The following is a 21,690-nucleotide window of genomic DNA, read 5'->3' as shown; positions in this document are numbered from 1 at the left end:
AAGAAGCCAAAATGAGCGTAAGGAGACCAATGTGAGAGCTGTTCTGTGAATTCGAAAGTAAAGTTCTTCGAACTAATATGACCAAAAACAGCAAGACGTTTGAGTTTTCTAAAAATCAGTAATAGAACTAAATTGTTCAGTCTGTTCTGTGATGATATCACAATGCTGTACGCCCTTGCACACTTATCTACAAAGGACTTCGGGACTATGCATGGACTAAAACAAGAACTTCGGCCCACTGTCCGTCTTACGATTGACCACGCACAGCCGTAATATGTGCTTCAGATTAAAGTAACACATTTGTAATGGCTGCAATTATATCACGTACTTTGATCAAAACGATATACTATAAATAATTTCACCTTCAAGAATTTGTGATTTTGGTACGTTTATTCGGATCCAAAAGAGTTCTAAACAGATGCGACTTGAAACAATTTCCACATGACTTGACGCTCTTTGAAAGACGCTGTCTTCGTAATAAGGAATAGTCGGACGTCAGATTCAGAAAGCAAATATACCAGCATGTATCTCTCTCTCTCTCTCTCTCTCTCTCTCTCTCTCTCTCTCTCTCTCCCTCCCTCCCTCCCTCCCTCCCTCCCTCCCTCCCTATCTATCTGTCTATCTTACTTGATTATACATCATTTCTACGGTCAGAAAGCAAATATACCATCATGAAGCTCTCTCTCTTTCTCTCTCACCGTATATATCCATCTATCTTACTTAATTATACATCATTTCTATGGTCTCAACCGACGTTACGATTTCCATGTAGCGTGCTTCCGTCAGCTCCCTCATCACTCGAAACTGTCACTCTCCCCCCACCGTATCTCAGACATTCCTTTCTCTCCCCTCACTCTCTCCGATCGTGCCATTCTGACGTATAATACCAAAAACTGTGAAATCGAAACAGAAGGTGATTTAGAGAAATACTAAATTTCGTTTTCCGAAATTGTTTCACAGCAGAAGATTGTAACAGGACTCCTCCTCTCAATGATAATACGAACACTGAAATTGCAGGTATTGAGATAAGTTATTGCGGAATAGAAAATTAATCGCTCAAAAGTGGGAAGGCAAATAGATCGAATGCGGTACCTGTGAGATTCTACAGCGATGAGAACTTGCACCCTTTCTAGCAGCCGTCTATCGTAGGTCGCTGGAGCCGCAACTGCCCAATCAACGTAGGCCAAAAAAGGTCCAGTAGGAGAAAAAAATAGTGTAGTCGCCAATTTTTGTACAGTGATAGGAGAGCGTTTCGTGAACAAACCCCGGCCGGTAGGATGGAGCGTGTGACGTTACTCTCGAGCTTCCTTCTCCGACTCCTTACGTTGTGTAGCCCCCCCCCCCCCCCCCCCTTTCGATACAGACAGTTACGACGCAGCAGTAAGTTCAGCCAAAGTCTGGACAATGTACGGCCATAAACTAACTTTGAGTGCGGCTCGTTATCATCAATAAGGTCCGCAGCTCGTGGTCGTGCGGTAGCGTTCTCGCTTCCCACGCCCGGGTTCCCGGGTTCGATTCCCGGCGGGGTCAGGGATTTTCTCTGCCTCGTGATGACTGGGTGTTGTGTGATGTCCTTAGGTTAGTTAGGTTTAAATAGTTCTAAGTTCTAGGGGACTGATGACCATAGATGTTAAGTCCCATAGTGCTCAGAGCCATTTGAACCATCAATAAGGGGTGGCTTTATACCGTCGCTCTACAGGCCAACAATTGAACACAATAATGTTTATACCTAACCATTATACAAAGAGTGAGACACATTAGCGAATAATTAAATAAAATATTAACTGAGATTGGATCTGTTGGCTGAAATCCTGAAGGCTAATAATATTACTCAAAACAGATTTATTTTAAGTTTGATATAAATCCCTTTTATTCTTCAGAAATGCAAAGTGTATGCTAATGATAGTCACATACAAATAATTCATTGAGCAACTGTTCAGTATCTATCAGCGGAGCAAAAAGTTTGGAATTACGTTGTGCAGGTGTAGCATTTACACTCAGCAGCATGCGCTGAATAATAAAGTACATCAGTGCAATAAACTCTTGAAAATCTGAGCTGTCTCTTAACGTTCTTTAGCATGGGCTTTATCATTCGCAGCGAATCTCAATTTTATAGTCTCTAGTGCTGTTGCAACGAAATGGGTTCAATTCAGTCACAATATAAATCTGTTAAACCACAAGTCTTTACATGTTCACCACTGCATTGATGTACAACAGAAACTAAAGTCGGCTCATGCGAGATCTCGTCACTAACTAAACTGCCTCTAAAGCTTGAAATCAGAATCACGAGATTTCCAAACTATCACACGCGTACAAAATTATTCTAAGTCTCGCTACCCGAACGTTACATATGCATCATACACACCGCTCATAACTTTACGGACTCCAGATGAAACCAAAAACTCCAGACTCAAGACGACAGACGAAAGACAACGAGCTCTGCCCTGCACGTTTGTTTAAAGGTTCGATCACATGACCACTTCTCGGTTCAGTACACTTACTATCATCCTCACCACCATTCATAATTTCCACAATAATTTCATGTAGATACTTATGATAAAACATACAGAAAATCTCTGCGATCAGTTTGAGACCTCTTAATAAAATAACTTATGTCTTAATTCAACAATTTTAAACAAATCTCAAACATATAAATCGCCATATCCGACACTTGAGTCGAAATACTGACTTGTCCTATTTTATATATCACAACAATAATTAATAAGTATAAATTGAAAGTTATTGGAATATTAAGGAAGGAAAGTCATGCCGTTAAGATCATTTGGGTCTCTGTGAAGGATTCCATCGTTATAGCACTATTTACGTAAATAAATTAAATTGTTAATAACATTTTTTATATTTGTTTAATTAGAAAAGTGTTCTGTTCATTATATTGCTGACATCATCCTCTTTCATTTGACGTATCGCTAGTGTGACTTTAGTGATGAGTTCGGTTGTTACAATTTCTTATAAGCAATAAAGGCAATAATGTTTATAACTTTTTAAATACTGCAGCTTCAAACATGGTTTTTTGTTCAATGGCCTCGTCCCATTGCCACGGTTCCAAAGCTGTCGTTGATGTCTTTTAGTATGCTTGCAAGGCATTTTACATATTTTCATTATAATTATATTATTGACGCTATATTCCAAGTCACCGGTCACTCCATATTCGCTTTGCCGCCGGAACACACCCCTGTTTCCGCCCGAGAAAACGGCAATAACCGCTGGGCGTCGTGGCTTGCTGGCCACCTTTACCTGCGCTCAGCTGGCCAGACACAGTGCGTCCGATAGCTGGCCGGCACAACAAACATTCACGTCGGCCAACAGCTGACCTGTCAGATTCAGTACGCTCAGCGGCAGTCGAACCAGCAACTTGTAACGTTAAAAGCGTAAGGGGTGGAAAGGGGTTTAAAGGCTTCTTTCACGTTTTTCGTGAACAGTTCGAAAACTACGGCTTCTAGAGAAAATATTTCCTACAGAAAAGGTTCTGTTCATGTTTTCTCTATGACTAACAGTTTCCGCCCCCCCCCCTCCCCCCCCCCCCATGAACCTTGGACCTTGCCGTTGGTGGGGAGGCTTGCGTGCCTCAGCGATACAGATAGCCATACCGTAGGTGCAACCACAACGGAGGGGTATCTGTTGAGAGGCCAGACAAACGTGTGGTTCCTGAAGAGGGGGCAGCAGCCTTTTCAGTAGTTGCAAGGGCAACAGTCTGGATGATTGACTGATGTGGCCTTGTAACAATAACCAAAACGGCCTTGCTGTGCTGGTACTGCGAACGGCCGAAAGCAGGGGGAAACTACAGCCGTAATTTTTCACGACGGCATGCAGCTTTACAGTATGATTAAATGATGATGGCGTCCTCTTGGGTAAAATATTCCGGAGTTAAAATAGTCCCCCATTCGGATCTCCGGGCGGGGACTACTCAAGAGGATGTCGTTATCAGGAGAAAGAAAACTGGCGTTCTGCGGATCGGAGCGTGGAATGTCAGATCCCTTAATCGGGCAGGTAGGTTAGAAAATTTAAAAAGGGAAATGGATAGGTTAAAGTTAGATGTAGTGGGAATTAGTGAAGTTCGGTGGCAGGAGGAACAAGACTTCTGGTCAGGTGACTACAGGGTTATAAACACAAAATCAAATAGGGGTAATGCAGGAGTAGGTTTAGTAATGAATAGGAAAATAGGAATGCGGGTAAGCTACTACAAACAACATAGTGAACGCATTATTGTGGCCAGGATAGATACGAAGCCCACACCTACTACAGTAGTACAAGTTTATATGCCAACTAGCTCTGCAGATGACGAAGAAATTGAAGAAATGTATGATGAAATAAAAGAAATTATTCAGATAGTGAAGAGAGACGAAAATTTAATAGTCATGGGTGACTGGAATTCGAGTGTAGGAAAAGGGAGAGAAGGAAACGTAGTAGGTGAATATGGATTGGGGCTAAGAAATGAAAGAGGAAGCCGCCTGGTAGAATTTTGCACAGAGCACAACATAATCATAGCTAACACTTGCTTTAAGAATCAAGAAAGAAGGTTGTATACATGGAAGAACCCTGCAGATACTAAAAGGTATCAGATAGATTATATAATGGTAAGACAGAGATTTAGGAACCAGGTTTTAAATTGTAAGACATTTCCAGGGGCAGATGTGGACTCTGACCACAATCTATTGGTTATGACCTGTAGATTTAAACTGAAGAAACTGCAAAAAGGTGGGAATTTAAGGAGATGGTACCTGGATAAACTGAAAGAACCAGAGGTTGTAGATAGTTTCAGAGTGAGCATTATTGAGCGATTGGCAAGAATGGGGGAAAGAAATACAGTAGAAGACGAATGGGTAGCTTTGAGAGATGCAGTAGTGAAGGCAGCAGAGGATCAAGTAGGTAAAAAGACGAGGGCTAGTAGAAATCCTCGGGTAACAGAAGAAATATTGAATTTAATTGATGAAAGGAGAAAATATAAAAAAGCAGTAAATGAAGCAGGCAAAAAGGAATACAAACGTCTCAAAAATGAGATCGACAGGAAGTGAAAAATAGCTAAGCAGGGATGGCTAGAGGACAAATGTAAGGATGTAGAGGCTTATCTCACTAGGGGTAAGATACATACTGCCTACAGGAAAATTAAAGAGACCTTTGGAGAGAAGAGAACCACTTGTATGAACATCAAGAGCTCAGATGGAAACCCAGTTCTAAGCAAAGAAGGGAAAGCAGAAAGGTGGAAGGAGTATATAGAGGGTCTATACAAGGGCGATGTACTTGAGGACAATATTACGGAAATGGAAGAGGATGTAGATGAAGATGAAATGGGAGATACGATACTGCGGGAAGAGTTTGACAGAGCACTGAAAGACATGAGTCGAAACAAGGCCCCCGGAGTAGACAACATTCCATTGGAAGTACTGACGGCCTTGGGAGAGCCAGTCCTGACAAAACTCTACCATCTGGTGAGCAAGATGTATGAAACAGGCGAAATACCCTCAGACTTCAAGAAGAATATAATAATTCCAATCCCAAAGAATGTAGGTGTTGACAGATGTGAAAATTACCGAACAATCAGTTTAATAAGCCACAGCTGCAAAATACTGACACGAATTCTTTAGAGACGAATGGGAAAACTAGTAGAAACCGACCTCGGGGAAGATCAGTTTGGATTCCGTAGAAACAATGGAACACGTGAGGCAATACTGACCTTACGACTTATCTTAGAAGAAAGATTAAGGAAAGGCAAACCTACGTTTCTAGCATTTGTAGACTTAGAGAAAGCTTGTGACAATGTTGACTGGAATACTCTGTTTCAAATTCTAAAGGTGGCAGGGGTAAAATACAGGAAGCGAAAGGCTATTTACAATTTGTACAGAAACCAGATGGCAGTTATAAGAGTCGAGGGGCATGAAAGGGAAGCAGTGGTTGGGAAGGGAGTGAAACAGGGTTGTAGCCTCTCCCCGATGTTATTCAATCTGTATATTGAGCAAGCAGTAAAGGAAACAAAAGAAAAATTCGGAGTAGGTATTAAAATCCATGGAGAAGAAATAAAAACTTTGAGGTTCGCCGATGACATTGTAATTCTGTCAGAGACAGCAAAGGACTTGGAAGAGCAGTTGAATGGAATGGAAAGTGTCTTGAAAGGAGGATATAAAATGAACACCAACAAAAGCAAAACGAGGATACTGGAATGTAGTCGAATTAAGTCGGGTGATGCTGAGGGAATTAGATTAGGAAATGAGACACTTAAAGTAGTACAGGAGTTTTGCTATTTGGGGAGCAAAATAACTGATGATGGTCGAAGTAGAGAGGATATAAAATGTAGACTGGCAATGGCAAGGAAATCGTTTCTGAAGAAGAGAAATTTGTTAACATCGAGTATAGATTTAAGTGTCAGGAAGACATTTCTGAAAGTATTTGTATGGAGTGTAGCCATGTATGGAAGTGAAACATGGACGATAAATAGTTTGGACAAGAAGAGAATAGAAGCTTTCGAAATGTGGTGCTACAGAAGAATGCTGAAGATTAGATGGGTAAATCACATAACTAATGACGAGATATTGAATAGGATTGGGGAGAAGAGAAGTTTGTGGCACAACTTGACTAGAAGAAGGGATCGGTTGGTAGAACATGTTCTGAGGCATCAAGGGATCACCAATTTAGTATTAGAGGGCAGCGTGGAGGGTAAAAATCGTAGAGGGAGACCAAGAGATGAATACACTAAGCAGATTCAGAAGGATGTAGGTTGCAGTAGGTACTGGGAGATGAAGAAGCTTGCACAGGATAGAGTAGCATGGAGAGCTGCATCAAACCAGTCTCAGGACTGAAGACCACAACAACACACAACAACAACAACAGTTTCCACGTTGCAGGGAATGGAAAAACCGCGGATTTTTTAAAATAGTATTTTAATGGTATGAAATTAATGCAATGTCGTGTGACTAGGGCCTCCCGTCCGGCAGACGGTTGGCCGGGTGCAAGTCTTTCGATTTGACGCCACTTCGGCGACTTGCGCGTCGATGGGGATGAAATGCTGGTGATTAGGACAACACAACACCCATTCCCTGAGCAGAGAAAATCTCCAACCCAGCCGGAAATCGAATCCGGGTCCTTACGATTTACATTCTGTGGCGCTGTCCACTCTTTTTTGTCTGTTTTTAGTTGTGTTTGGTGTTTGCGGACGTCACATGACTTCCGTTCAAATTCGTTGTTTATCCTGTCACTCAGTTTTTTTTATTACAGAGGCCAACCAGCTCTCTGACCGAACACGCTGAGCTACCGTGCCGGCATCCACTCAGCTACCGGGTGCGGATATAAAATTAATCTTTACTGTTAACTGAAGTGGGTTAAGAACAAATATTAAATGTGTGTACGACGTCTAAGTGCAGCAGCGCTGTAGTAAGGGATATATGGGCATTTGTCGTAAGTTCTTATAGGGCCAAACTGCTGAGGTCATCGGTCACTAGGCTTACACACTACTTAACCTAACTTAAACTTACTTACGCTAAGGACAACACACTCACCCATGCCCGACGGAGGACTCGAACCTCCGACTGGGGGAGCCACGCGAGTAAGGGATACACTGTGTTCTGGTGTGTAACAGGATGGAAGCGAGGAGGGGCAGGGGCGGTGGGTAGAAACGCTAGGAAAGGTAGGTCGCCGAATTGTTGGCATGGAATTTCCTCCTTCATAGGTCTACAAACTACAGAGCGAGCAGGTGGCTCCCCTATATCGATAACCCCCTACATAACAAGAAACAACTTCGAGGTGTTGGCCCTCCGCATCGCGCCTCATGAATCACTGGCGACTCAGTGCTCACACATGCCCGACGTTCGGGGTGTTTATTTTTTACAAAGTGCTTTCATGAACACTACATGGAACACAGAAATGAGTTACTAATAACGCTGGCCGTCCGGTTAAAGGCGCTGCAGTCTGGAACCGCAAGACCGCTACGGTCGCAGGTTCGAATCCTGCCTCGGGCATGGATGTTTGTGATGTCCTTAGGTTAGTTAGGTTTAACTAGTTCTAAGTTCTAGGGGACTAATGACCTCAGCAGTTGAGTCCCATAGTGCTCAAAAAAAAAAAAAAAAAAAAAAAAAAAACTAATAACGCTAAGGCAAGAAACGCATATGGACAGAATCTTCATATGTCTCCTGCTCACTGTGCTGTACTGCTGGAGGGTAAATTGATTCTCAGTCATCTTGTACAGCAGCTGCCCGCCACCCCCCCCCCCCCTCCCTTTTCCCTTGCTTTTCAGTTTACAGACAGACAACACGTCGCCAGCAGTCCCTATCCAGTTCTCTGATGTGAGTAGGCAAAATGACTTCACTAAGCACGTGTTTATGTAGTGAACTTACTTTTCGTTTATTAAGTGAGTACTTATTTGCAGGTGTTACGGGAGCTATTATGTAACCAATTTCAACAGCTGGTGCTGTCAACCGTGTACCGCACTGAAGAGCGCCAAGTTCAAGAATGGTTCAAATGGCTCTGAGCACTATGGGATTTAACATCTGAGCTCATCAGTCCCCTAGAACTTAGAACTACTTAAACCTAACTAACCTAAGGACATCACACACACCCATGCCCGAGACAAAATTCGAACCGCGACCGTAGCAATCGCGCGGTTCCGGACTGAAGCGCCTAGAACCACTCGTCCACCGCGGCCGGCAAGAGCACCAGTGTAACATCCTGTTAACATGTATTTGACAATGTCGATTTCATTGTCTCCACTATCACTGGCTGTAATACGTCTCACAGTATAAGGGGGTACGAAATGCATCACCTGAGCCGCGTGGCGTAGCCGCACAGTCTTGTGCACCTTGCCACGGTTCGCACTGCTCTCCCCGTAGCAGGTTCTAGTCCTCCCTCGGGCATGGATGTGTGTGTTGTCCTTAGGGTAAGTTAGTTTTAGCTAGCTCAAGTAGTATGTAAGCCTAGGGACCGATGATCTCAGCAGTTTGGTCCCATAGGACCTTACCCTCACCGCTACATCACCCCAGCCTCAGCTCTCCCAACATCTGAAGCAGCCCAGAGGCTTAAATTGTCTCCCTTACTTTATGTCACTATTTCTTTACTGGATGCCCTTAACAGTAACATCTTAAAGGTGCTGATAAAGCACAAAACTTTACCTTTGCACTCCGCAGGCATCGTTCCTTGCGTGAGTACCGTATAAGGTGACGATCAAAAAGTTTCCGTTCGAAGGTCATACAGTCTAGTATCGGTATGCCAATCAGGCAAAATCACCTTCATCATTAAGTCAATCATCTCACCGGCGAGCCTGCTGCACATCCTCGTCCGACAGGAATCGTCAAACCTTCAAGGACGTTTTTAAGGGACTGAAGGCGTGATAAAGTCATAGTGAGAGACCAGAACAATGGGGCGGGCGCTCGAGTGTCTCCCACTTAGCTGGCGAAACTTTTGCCTTACGACGTTCGCGTCGTCATGAAGCAGCAACACCCAGCACGGAGTCTAGAGCACCATATGACAACTGTGGTTTGCGACAGCGTGCTCCCCCATGCTCATTCTTCATTCTCCGATGGATGTCTCCCGGTGTTTGTGCTTTGACAGCCAAGAAAAGAATAACAGCAATTTGGTCCTGTTTGGGCACATTTGACTATAACCTCGCCTTGGTTCGCCTTTCCACATTTACCGCTCGCACGTCCGAAAGACACTAATGCTTCAATAATCCCTTGCCTACGTGGCACTGCTTGTACACTCGCATCGGAATCGCGTTACGTTGCATATACCCTGTATTAACACCCTCAGACGGAAACTGTTTGGTCGCCGCTTGTAATAAGACCACTACTTCATTTTACATCACGTAAGATCATTATGTGTAAAATACATAATGTTTCATCGATCTCAGTAGGCACAACTGTTACCATAATCGCAGTTTAACGGCGTCACAGACGTTTCGGTTTGTCAGGTTCATTAGCCAATCACAATATTATTGCACATGGGAGCGACAGCGCTTCGGTCGGATTGTCGTGAGCTTCTGTCGCCATATTTCAAAAGGACACTCGGAATCACATGATACTATACGCATAACATCCCTGAAATTGTTCACAGATTACCTTGCGTAGATGTGATGCTTACACACAGGCTACGGTAAACTTCAGTGGTGACCATGGCTTCGATCGTAAGAAAAAGCGCCTGTTGCTTGCTTTTAAAACACAAGAAACGTGGGAAGTGATGTAAGGAATATCTTTTGAAAAGTAGTCAGCACAACCACATCTACAATCACATTTAGACTCCGAATCCATCTTATGGTTCGTGGTGGAGGGTACTCTTCATACCATTGTTAGGTCCCCAATTTCTATTCCAGTCCAGAATGGCCGGAGGGAATAGCAACTCTTAGCCTCATTGTGAGCTGGAATTTCTCTAATTTTACCTTCATGCCTTTCCGTAGAATATACGTTGCTGGAAGGCAATATATTGATTGACTCTTCTAGGAACGTACGCTTTCGGAGTTTGAAAAATACACAATACGTGATGCAGAATGCCTCTATTGAAGCGTCTGTCATTGGAGTTGGCTAAGCATATCCGTGACTCTTTCACACTTACTAAATGAGCTTGTAACGATGCTCGCTGCTCTTCATTCGCTCTTTTGTATATCCTGTCAGTCCTTCTGGTATGGATCCCAGACTGACGAGAAATATCCAAGTATCGGTCTAACGAGAGTTTTGTAAACTACCTCCTTTCTGGGTGGACTAAATTTCTCGACTATTCTTGCAGTAAATCTCAGTCTGGCAGGTGCCTTACCTGCGATTAGTTTTATGTGGTCGTTCCACTTTAGATCGCTCTCCCAGATATTTAATGGGTCCGGTTCTCCTCCAGTACCTGTTCTCCAATCGTCTAATCATACAATAAGGGACCTTTCTGTCTATTTGTGCGCAGTATTTACAGTTGTTTAGATTGATATTCAAATACCAGTCCTTGCAATAAGCATAGATACTCTGCAGGTCTTCCTGCATTTCGCTGTAATTCTCTAGCTTTGTGGCTTCTGTGAATACAACAGCATCATCCGTAAAAAGCTTTCTGATCTGACCCCTTAGGCCATATATTGCTGACTGTGAAAAGTAATGATCCAATAATATCCGCCTTGGGGTACTCCCAAAGTTAATTTTAGATCTGAATATTGTTTTCTGTTAAGAATGACATGTGTTCTGTTTGCTGATAACTCTAAAATCCAGTCAAAAAGTTGATCCGAAATTCCGTATCCTCTTATTTTGTTCATTAGGCGGCAGTGCGGAGCTGCATCGAACGCTTTCTGTAAGTCAAGAAACACGGTACCAGTTTAGTCCCTGGTATCTACTACCTTCTGGGTCTCGTGGACGAACAGAGCTAGCTGGTTTTCACACGATTGTTATTTTCAGAATCAATGTTGATTCCTACATAAGAGTCATGGCGTCCAGAAATGGCATTTTTCGTGAACAAAAATATACTCCAAAAATCTACCAGATGCTGATGCCAGCCATATCAGCCTATTGCTTTGCGCGTCTGTTCAACGGCACTTCTTGAAAACGGAAATTACCTTCGCTTTTCTATATAATTAAGAATGCTTCATTCCTCCAGTGACCCACGGTATATTACTACTAGATGAGGGACAAGTTCTTTCGCATACTCTGCGTATAATCTGATACGCATCCCGCCAACTCTATCTCCATTCTTTTGCTGAGCGAGTTCAGTCGATTTTCTGTCTTGTAGTCACTTACTTCGATAATGGTCTGTTTGAAGTTCGTGCGGAGATTTAAAGGAAGAACCGTAGTTCGATTTCTTCAGTGAAACACTTTTTGAAAAAGAAGTTTTAGTGTTCCGGTCTTCTCTCTGTTATCGTCAGTTCCCATAACATTATGGTACAGTGTGTGTGGACAGACTCCTTTGATACGTTTACTGATTTAACACAGAACCAATTTTTTTAGGATTTTCTTTTAGATCCGTAGAAAGAATTTTACTTTAGAATTCGTTGAGAGCTTCAAGCGTGGCCCTACTTACTTGCAAAATAAATTCAAGACTGCATACGTGAAGCTACTGTCTGTTGTAAACTCCGTTATTAGAATTAAAGGTATTGTGATGTGAAAATCCACATCCACTCGCGAAAGACTGTGACTCCTCGCAAGTCGGTCTTCATGTGTGAGTGCCTTCGTAGTTTTTCTCCATCCTGAGATTGCCGTAATCTTTCAGAAAACCATACAAGTCATAATATTACAACGATTGCTCGCAAACGTCCTCTTAAAAGTATTTCAGTGAATGTTTCTTTTTATTCTGTTTGTGGTGGTGGCTTCACTATTGCTTTCCTTTCGGGATCCTTTGTTTATTCCGCCATTTTTGTGTAAGCAGCCTTTCGCGTTCGTCGGTCGTGATACTCGTTGCTTTTTGTTTTCCATGTATACACTACTGGCCATTAAGATTGCTACACCAAGAAGAAATGCAGATGATAAACGGGTATTCATTGGACAAATATACTATACTAGAACTGACATGTGATTACATCATCACGCGATTTGGGTGCATAGATCCTGAGCAGTCAGTACCCAGAACAACCACCTCTGGCCGTAATAACGGCCTTGATACACCTGGGCATTGAGTCAAACAGAGCTTGGATGGCGTGTACAGGTACAGCTGCCCATGCAGCTTCAACACGATACCACAGTTCATCAAGAGTAGTGACTGGCATATTGTGACGAGCCAGTTGCTCGGCCACCAATGACCAGACGTTTTCAGTTGGTGAGAGATCTGGAGAATGTGCTAGCCAGGGCAGCAGTCGAACATTTTTTGTATCCAGAAAGGCCCGTACAAGACCTGCAACATCCGGTCGTGTATTATCCTGCTGAAATGTAGGGTTTCACAGGGATCGAATGAAGGGTAGAGCCACGGGTCGTAACACATCTGAAATGTAACGTCCACAGGTCAGAGTGCCGTCAATGCGAACAAGAGGTGACCGAGACGTGTAAGCAATGGCACCCCATACCATCACGCCGGGTGATACGCCAGTATGGCGATGACGAATACACGCTTCTAATGTGCATTCACCGAGATGTCGCCAAACACGGATGTGACCATCATGATGCTGTAAACAGATACTGGATTCATCCGAAAAAATGTCGTTTTGCCATTTGTGTACCCAGGTTCGTCGTTGAGTACACCATCGCAGGCGCTCCTGTCTGTGATGCAGAGCCAGGGGTATCCGCAGCCACGGTCTCCGAGCTGATAGTCCGTACTGCTGCAAACGTTGTCGAACTGTTCGTGCAGATGGTTGTTGTCTTGCAAACGTCCCCATATGTTGACTCAGGGATCGAGACGTGGCTGCACGATCCGTTACAGCCATGCGGGTAAGATGCCTGTCATCTCGTCTGCTAGTGATATGAGGCCGTTGGGATCCAGCACGGCGTTCCGTATTACCCTCCTGAACCCACCGATTCCATATTCTGCTAACAGTCACTGAATATCAACCAACGCGAGCAGCAATGTCGCGATACGATAAACCGCAGTTGCGATAGGTTAGAATCCGACCTTTATCAAAGTCGGTAAGGTGATGGTACGCATTTCTCCTCCTTACACGAGGCATCACAACAACGTTTCACCAGGCAACGCCGGTCAACTGCTGTTTGTGTATGAGAAATCGGTTGGAAACTTTCCTCATGTCAGCACGTTGTAGGTGTGGCCACCTGCACCAACCTTGTATGAATGCTCTGAAAAGCTAATTATTTGCATATCACAGCATGTTCTTCCTGTCGGTTAAATTTCGCGTCATCTTCGTCGTGTAGCAATTTTAATAGCCAGTAGTGTAAGAGTTGATGTATAACGTTCAATGAATTCGTCGAAGGTGTTGCTCTTTTACGATCTGACGTGTTGGTAAACGAACATAAGGTCCAAACCAAATGACACTATAAACTGAAATTAGCACAACACAAACAAAGTGTCTCACTTTTGAAGTTCTCATGTGCCGACAAGAAGGAGACGGGCGAACACCCCAGTAATCCCGAAACCTGCATAGGCAGCTCGCAACTCGCTCGGTCTGGATACTTCCGCAGATAAAAAGAATCCAATCTTGATTCTTCTACGGTCGACTGTTCTGGCATCTTAACGTGCACATCTTTGTTCACAAAACAATCCGATTCTCCTGTTCAGGTATGCCGGAACATATTGGGCGGGGGAAGAGAATTATTGTAAAAGTTCACAGTGACAGCCACCAACCATAAGTACCCAGACGTATTACTACAGCACATTTTTTGTCAGTTTCTTTTTTGATGTGTTGCTTGAGCAACGCAGTGCTTCCAGTTGAACGATCTGCTACGCTATGATTATGTTATTCCGCGCCATTTGTGGTTATGAAGGGCATTTCTTACTATATGATTCGTGTGTGAAATAGAGCGTAAGCAGCGACGACGTGTACTGGAACATGCAGTGTGACTGGACCGCTTGGTTCAAATGGCTCTAAGCACTATGGGACTTAACATCTGAGGTTATTAGTCCCCTAGACGTATAATTACTTCAACCTAACTAACCTAAGAAATCACACACATCCATGCCCGAGGCAGGATTCGAACCTGCGACCTTATCAGCAGCGCGGTTCCGGACTGAAGTGCCTGGAACCGCTCGTCCATAGCTGCCGGCGACTGGACCGCTTGAAAATCCTCACGTGGTTTACACAGCTACAGCGGCGCTTTCAGCTACACCCCCACAGGAGCACTTACACGAGTGCACATCTTTCTCTGTCGACGGTTCGGTGCCTTCTGCTGCAGTCCTAAGTGGTGGCACTCAAGCCATGGCTTCGGATTGTTACCCTGATGACATAAACGCAACAGGCAGGCGAACGTCTCATCGATTTTCTCTGTCTACTACTGCTTCTGTCGCCTATGTCAATGATTTGCAATGTGAAAAATGTAAAGTTGTATCGTGGTTCAGAGGCCACGCTGAACTGTGGGCCTCCCTATAACTGGCTGGCTTAATCAGTTCTAAGATCGGGGAAGGTAAGGGCATACCTCCTCCAGTAGGAACATGCGTAGTAAAGCACTGTGGTGTTCAAAGTAACCTTCTGGTTGATGACAGGTTTACCTTAATAATGAAACACGTTGACGAATAATTAAGTGAAAGAGTAAATGTAAACTTACCATCGTTTAAGAGCTACTACTTTATTGTCATATTGTAGTCTAACACTAGTGCTTGAATATAAATTTTGCCGTTGTATTTATGTTTTTTATGTGTACATAATGTTTACTGAAGTTGAGTATAAAGACCTTTTGGTTGGAACCCTAAAAAATGAAACAAAAAGAGAGAATCTAAAAGCCTATAATACTAAGTATTTATTATGTTGTCATGTACGAAACCTACGATACAAAACTGATTTCAGTCAAAAGTTACCTGCTTAGTGTTGCAGCTTTCACGAATGTAACTACTTACGGTACAGTACGAAATGGTAAATACCACGTAGTTAATTGTGTTCCAGATATATGCTATACATAATAACATTACTGTAATTGTAAAAAATATACGTTACAAAGACATTGAGGACTGAGGACATGTTTTTTTATGCGTACCTATTGTTTACAGTAGCTGAGTATAAAGACCTTTTGTTGGCGTCCTAAAAAATGAAACAAAAAAAGAGAATCTTAAAGTCTATAATACTAAGTATTTTGCCACGCGGGATTAGCCGAGCGGTCTTACGGCGCTGCAGTTATGGACTGTGCGGCTGCTCCCGGCGGAGGTTCGAGTCCTCCCTCGGGCATGGGTGTGTGTGTGTTTGTCTTTAGGATAATTTAGGTTAAGTAGTGTGTAAGCTTAGGGACTGATGACCTTAGCAGTTAAGTCCCATAAGATTTCACACACATTTTTACTAAGTATTTATTATGTTGTCATGCACCAAACCTACTATACAAAACTGATTTCAGTCAAACGTGCCCTGCTTAGTGTTGCAGCTTTCACGAATGTAATTATTTACGGTACAGTACGAAATGATAAATACCACGTAGTTAATTCTGTTCCAGATATATGCTATACATAATAACATTGCTGTAAATGTAAAACAACACACGCTGCAAAGACATTGAGGACTGAGGACATCGAACGACATTTCTACGATTGTAGGTTTCTGTATTTTGTTTTTTTATGTTGGTGCGCTGTTGGAAACGTCCGATTGTAAAATTTAATTAAAGCAGGTATTTTTTCCAGAATTTCATATGATCTTTTGACAGCTCAGTGCCCATGTTATACATCAAAACATGTGACGCTACATTAGCAGTTGTCAAGCAAGGCACTTTATAGATGGAAAACGAGGAAGTTTTTGAATATTCTGTGACGGCGTAAGACCAGCGCTGCGGGTTCTATCATCTCGTTAACCACGCCCAGATATGTATGAAAACGAAGTAATAAGCATGCCCTTTCAGCACCTGCACGTTGTTATGGAGGCACTGATCTCTGTATACAAAGCCTTAGGGCACAAAGGATCTTCTGAAGACGACCCTTCAACACCGGGAATACCTTTTCACTCTGTCTGCTTATGAATGACCCGACGCTCATTTCGTAGCAGACTGACGTAGCTTGCGTCCTTCTCAGCCGAGAAATGAGATCAACGACGGTGCGAATATTTCACCGTCAAATATACGAGACACATACGAGATCCCAGATAAAAGTGGAGAGACGTCCACAGAAAACCCTTTGAAACTTCAGTCAGCAGACAATGGTGAATAATATCTTCGAGTACGTTCATTAAAGGAAAAGATTAATTTTCTTTTTTGAAGTTGTTACCATTTTCTACCAAGCACGAACGGAAAATTCCATTAAAGTTCCCTTGACATACAGTTTTCAAATGGAAAAATGTGAAAATAAAATTGTCACTGAGAGGGATAACTATTGTTTATCTCGAACAGTCTATCGATTGCTTTTAACTAGAGTTCAGTATCCTTTGTAGTGCGTTTGGAGGAATCAATAGTGCGCAATTTTAACGTTTCTGGCATTTAACAATGATGGAAAAAGAAGACACGCTAATGCTAAAGGCGTGACATAATGTGCTGTTCGAAGAAATTGTAGGATTCTAAATGTTAGTTGGTAGCTGTTCTTTCCGAACATTACCACACTGCTGTTGTCTGAACACAATAAATTACTGCCAATGCAGTTTGTTCTGTCATATTATTAAAACATCATCTAACGCAAATTACAATCAAGATGAGGCATCTTTATCAAAAGAAGTCCTTATACTGCAAAGGCTGTTCATTTCAAATAAAAATGACTTCTTTTAAAACACTTGTAGCGGCTGTGGACCCCTTTCTAAGAAGGACTGTTGAGTGGTAACTTGTTGTAATACCAATTTCAAGCATACACTCTGTCCCAAATTTGACTATATGTCACCCAGTGAGCATTATTTTTGAACGGCGGTTTTCTAGAAACACACTGATTAGTTTCGATCAGCTGTAGAGAGGAATTGTAAAACAAGGATGCAAGCATTGCTCGGCAGATGTGTAAATTTCTAGTCAACTGTATTTTTAGTTTATACGATATTGGCCACTAAAGGGACTGAAGATATTATCTTGTTCTTGAGAATCACGTAGACTAATTGAATTCGGACTCAAGATAACACTTCCCTCATAGCGTGATTGCGCTGGGTAGTTATGAAGCTTTAATTTTCACCTCGAAAAATATTTATATATACATGGTAGGCAGCCTGTAAAAGGAAAAAGAAGGCGTATCAAAAATGGCTACATACTAGAACTCAGGTAGACAGAGAAAGTTATGTTGAAGAAAGAAACAAAGCCAAACAGACAATTGCAGCATCCAAGAAGGAATCTTGGGAAGACTTTGGAAACAGGTTGCAGACTATGGGTCAAGCTGCTGGAAAACCATTCTGGAGTGTAATTAGCAGTCTTCGAAAGGGAGGTAAGAAGGAAATGACAAGTATTTTGGACAGGTCAGGAAAACTGCTGGTGAATCCTGTGGATGCCTTTGGCAGACGGAGGGAATATTTTGAAGAGTTGCTCAAAGTAGGTGAAACTGTGCGAGGTGCCGGGGCTAGCAGTGTATTTAACACTAAATTCTTCTAGAATCTACATATGTAAATGATGCTCTAAGCCCCCCCTATTCTAACTCCGACTTTTGCTGTTGCACATGGATTAAAAAAAATACGCTAACTGACTGTAATCAACCCTGCCAGTGGAGTAGAAAAGAGTTTGGCACCTGCAATAATTTAATTTGATAAATAAGTTAAATAAACGAAGGTTTCATTAACGTAGTGAGAAATGATAGGGTTGCTCTACCGATCAACAGAATGAAAGTTCTGTCCAAAATAACAATATGATTTATTAAGACTAAACACAAAATAATAAACAAAAACACATGAAACATTTACAATACATCAAATTGGCTCAAATTGGATACTCAAAAAAACGCTGTGAAGGTGAAGTTGTCCCTAAACTAGATTGTGAGGATTATGATGAAGTGGTATGTGGAGCCAATTCCTTGCCACTCAAATCTTAAGAGAGACACACAGCTAACCCAACATTAATTGCTGCTACATTAGTGAGAACTCAGACGATGAACACCACCCGCATCTCGTGGTCGTGCGGTAGCGTTCTCGCTTCCCACGCCCGGGTTCCCGGGTTCGATTCCCGGCGGGGTCAGGGATTTTCTCTGCCTCGTGATGGCTGGGTGTTGTGTGCTGTCCTTAGGTTAGTTAGGTTTAAGTAGTTCTAAGTTCTAGGGGACTGATGACCATAGCTGTTAAGTCCCATAGTGCTCAGAGCCATTTTGAACGATGAACACCCAAGACAGAAGAAAGTTAGAGAAAGACGAACAGGCGCGCTCTGCTTAGCTCTGATTATCACCTAGGAAAATCCCTATCTGCCGGTGCTGCGGACATACATTACCAAACTGTCTTCTTAACTGCCAGAACACGATCTGGCATACCGGAGGCGATGGCTGATTGCTTCGACGTCCTGTCGTGGTGATGATAATGTTGCGAGTATAGCCCGAAACAAATTACCCTGGTTTGGTTGTTCCAGACTAAAGACTTCCTAGCAATGCAAATGCGCCTCTGAGGGAGACAAAGAAGGCTCGCCACACAATCACTGACGGTCCAGTGATTGATTTTATCAAGCGAAGTCACACTGTAACTCCGATACAGTCAACTTTAGGCAAAACTGCTCAAGACAGACAACATAGGCCGCTTGTACGCAGAATGCTCAATTGCCAACTGTATTCAGAAAGTTACGTTGAAGTCGAAACTTCAGCAACTTCGTCAAACAGTTACAATTAAATAAAAGTATATTAGACAGCCAACGGAAGGCAGGCTGTCCAGAGCAGCGAGAGCTCAGTCTTGTAACCTACTCCGACCGAAAGGCGAGATGCGACTACCCCACAAGAGCACCCATACAAACCGAACACAGAACATTCCCGCCCCCACGACAGTGGCCGTGGTTAACCGTTCCAATCAGCAACTCGAAAACCGGCGGAAAATTCCACTCTATTGCTGGAGCACTACCATTCCACCAATGGAGATTCTTGGCGCCAATTTCTGCGCCGATTTTGCTACGTCACGGAGCTATGTCCTGAGTAAGCCAATCACAGTTACGATTTTGCAGAAAGCGCGGGAATTTGCCTGCCACAACTGCCAGGGTACACAAGTCATTCCCACGCCTCACTGGTAGCCCGCCACAAAGTGTTTTCGCTAAGTTTCTGCGAAGTAACGGAACCTCTAGCCCAGCCGCTACTTCAGGCCCCTGCGGGCGTGTCTCTTGACAATGTCGGCGTCTGGAAAGCATTCACTCGACTCCCTCACACCCGATGGCTTACCCTTTCAAAATCAGCAGTGCCCGCCTGTCACCGGACCACCCGGGTGATGAGAGATGCTGCGTGGGAAGTCCGCATGTGAAGGAATAGCAACTTTCCACCGCATGCAATTAGAGAGGAAAATCGTAAGATAGAAATATGAGAGGGGGCTCATGCCACCTCTCAAATGCGATCAGTAATGTTCAGATTTCGAGGTAGAATGGGATAGGAATGATGATGGAAATAGGATCACATTTGAGGAAGTGGAGAAAATGGTCTATAGATTGCAGTGCAATAAAGCAGCTGGGGTGGATGAAATTAAGTCGGAACTCATCAAATACAGTGGAATGTCAGGTCTTAAATGGCTACACAGGATAATTGAAATGGCCTGGGAGTCGGGACATGTTCCATCAGACTGGACTAAAGCAGTAATAACACCAATCTTTAAACATGGAAACAGAAAAGATTGTAACAACTACAGAGGTATCTCTTTAATCAGCGTTGTGGGTAAAATCTTCTCAGGTATTGTTGAAAGGAATGTGCGAGTATTAGTTGAGGACCAATTGGATGAAAATCAGTGTGGGTTTAGGCCTCTTAGAGGTTGTCAGGACCAGATCTTTAGCTTACGGCAAATAATGGAGAAGTGTTTCGAGTGGAACAGGGAATTGTATCTATGCTTTATAGACCTAGAAAAGGCATTTGACCGAGTTCCTAGGAGGAAGTTAGTGTCTGTTCTACGGGATTATGGAATAGGAGGCAAACTTTTGCAAGCAATTAAAGGTCTTTACATAGATAGTCAGGCAGCAGTTAGAGTTGACGGTAAATTGAGTTCATGGTTCAGACTAGTTTCAGGGGTAAGACAAGGCTGCAACCTGTCTCCACTGTTGTTCATATTATTTATGGATCATATGTTGAAAGCAATAGACTGGCTGGGTGAGATTAAGATATGTGAACACAAAATAAGCAGTCTTGCATATGCGGATGACGTAGTTGTGATGGCAGATTCGATTGAAAGTTTGCAAAGTAATATTTCAGAGCTAGATCAGAAATGTAAGGACTATGGTATGAAGATTAGCATCTCCAAAACGAAAGTAATGTCAGTGGGAAAGAAATATAAACTGGTTGAGTGCCAAATAGGAGGAACAAAGTTAGAACAGGTGGACGGTTTCAAGTACTTAGGATGCATATTCTCACAGGATGGCAACATAGTGAAAGAACTGGAAGCGAGGTGTAGCAAAGCTAATGCAGTGAGCGCTCAGCTACGATCTACTCTCTTCTGCAAGAAGGAAGTCAGTACCAAGACTAAGTTATCTGTGCACCGTTCAATCTTTCGACCAACTTTGTTGTATGGGAGCGAAAGCTGGGTGGATTCCTGGTTACCTTATCAACAAGGTTGAGGTTACGGATATGAAAGTAGCTAGGATGACTGCAGGTACTAGTAGATGGGAACAATGGCAGGAGGGTGTCCACAATGAGGAAATCAAAGAAAAACTGGGAATGAACTGTATAGATGTAGCAGTCAGGGCGAACAGGCTTAGATGGTGGGGTCATGTTACACGCATGGGAGAAGCAAGGTTACCCAAGAGACTCATGCGTTCAGCAGTAGAGGGTAGGAGGAGTCGGGGCAGACCAAGGAGAAGGTACCTGGATTCGGTTAAGAATGATTTTGAAGTAATAGGTTTAACATCAGAAGAGGCACCAATGTTAACACTGAATAGGGGATCATGGAGGAATTTTATAAGGGGAACTATGTTCCAGACTGAACGCTGAAAGGCATAATCAGTCTTAAATGATGATGATATTGATGATGATGATAGATGGTAGGCAATGAGAGCCTCGTAACTCCATTTAGTTACATTTTACAGGGAAGCAAAACTATAGGAGTGGAAGCCTAGTTATTAACAGATTAGAAAAATTCATGCACTTTCAAATCTCTCTTTGATAATG

This window comes from Schistocerca nitens, chromosome 3 (genome assembly GCF_023898315.1).
Source record: "Schistocerca nitens isolate TAMUIC-IGC-003100 chromosome 3, iqSchNite1.1, whole genome shotgun sequence".
Taxonomy (NCBI): domain Eukaryota; kingdom Metazoa; phylum Arthropoda; class Insecta; order Orthoptera; family Acrididae; genus Schistocerca; species Schistocerca nitens.
Note: the sequence above shows the minus strand (reverse complement) of the source record.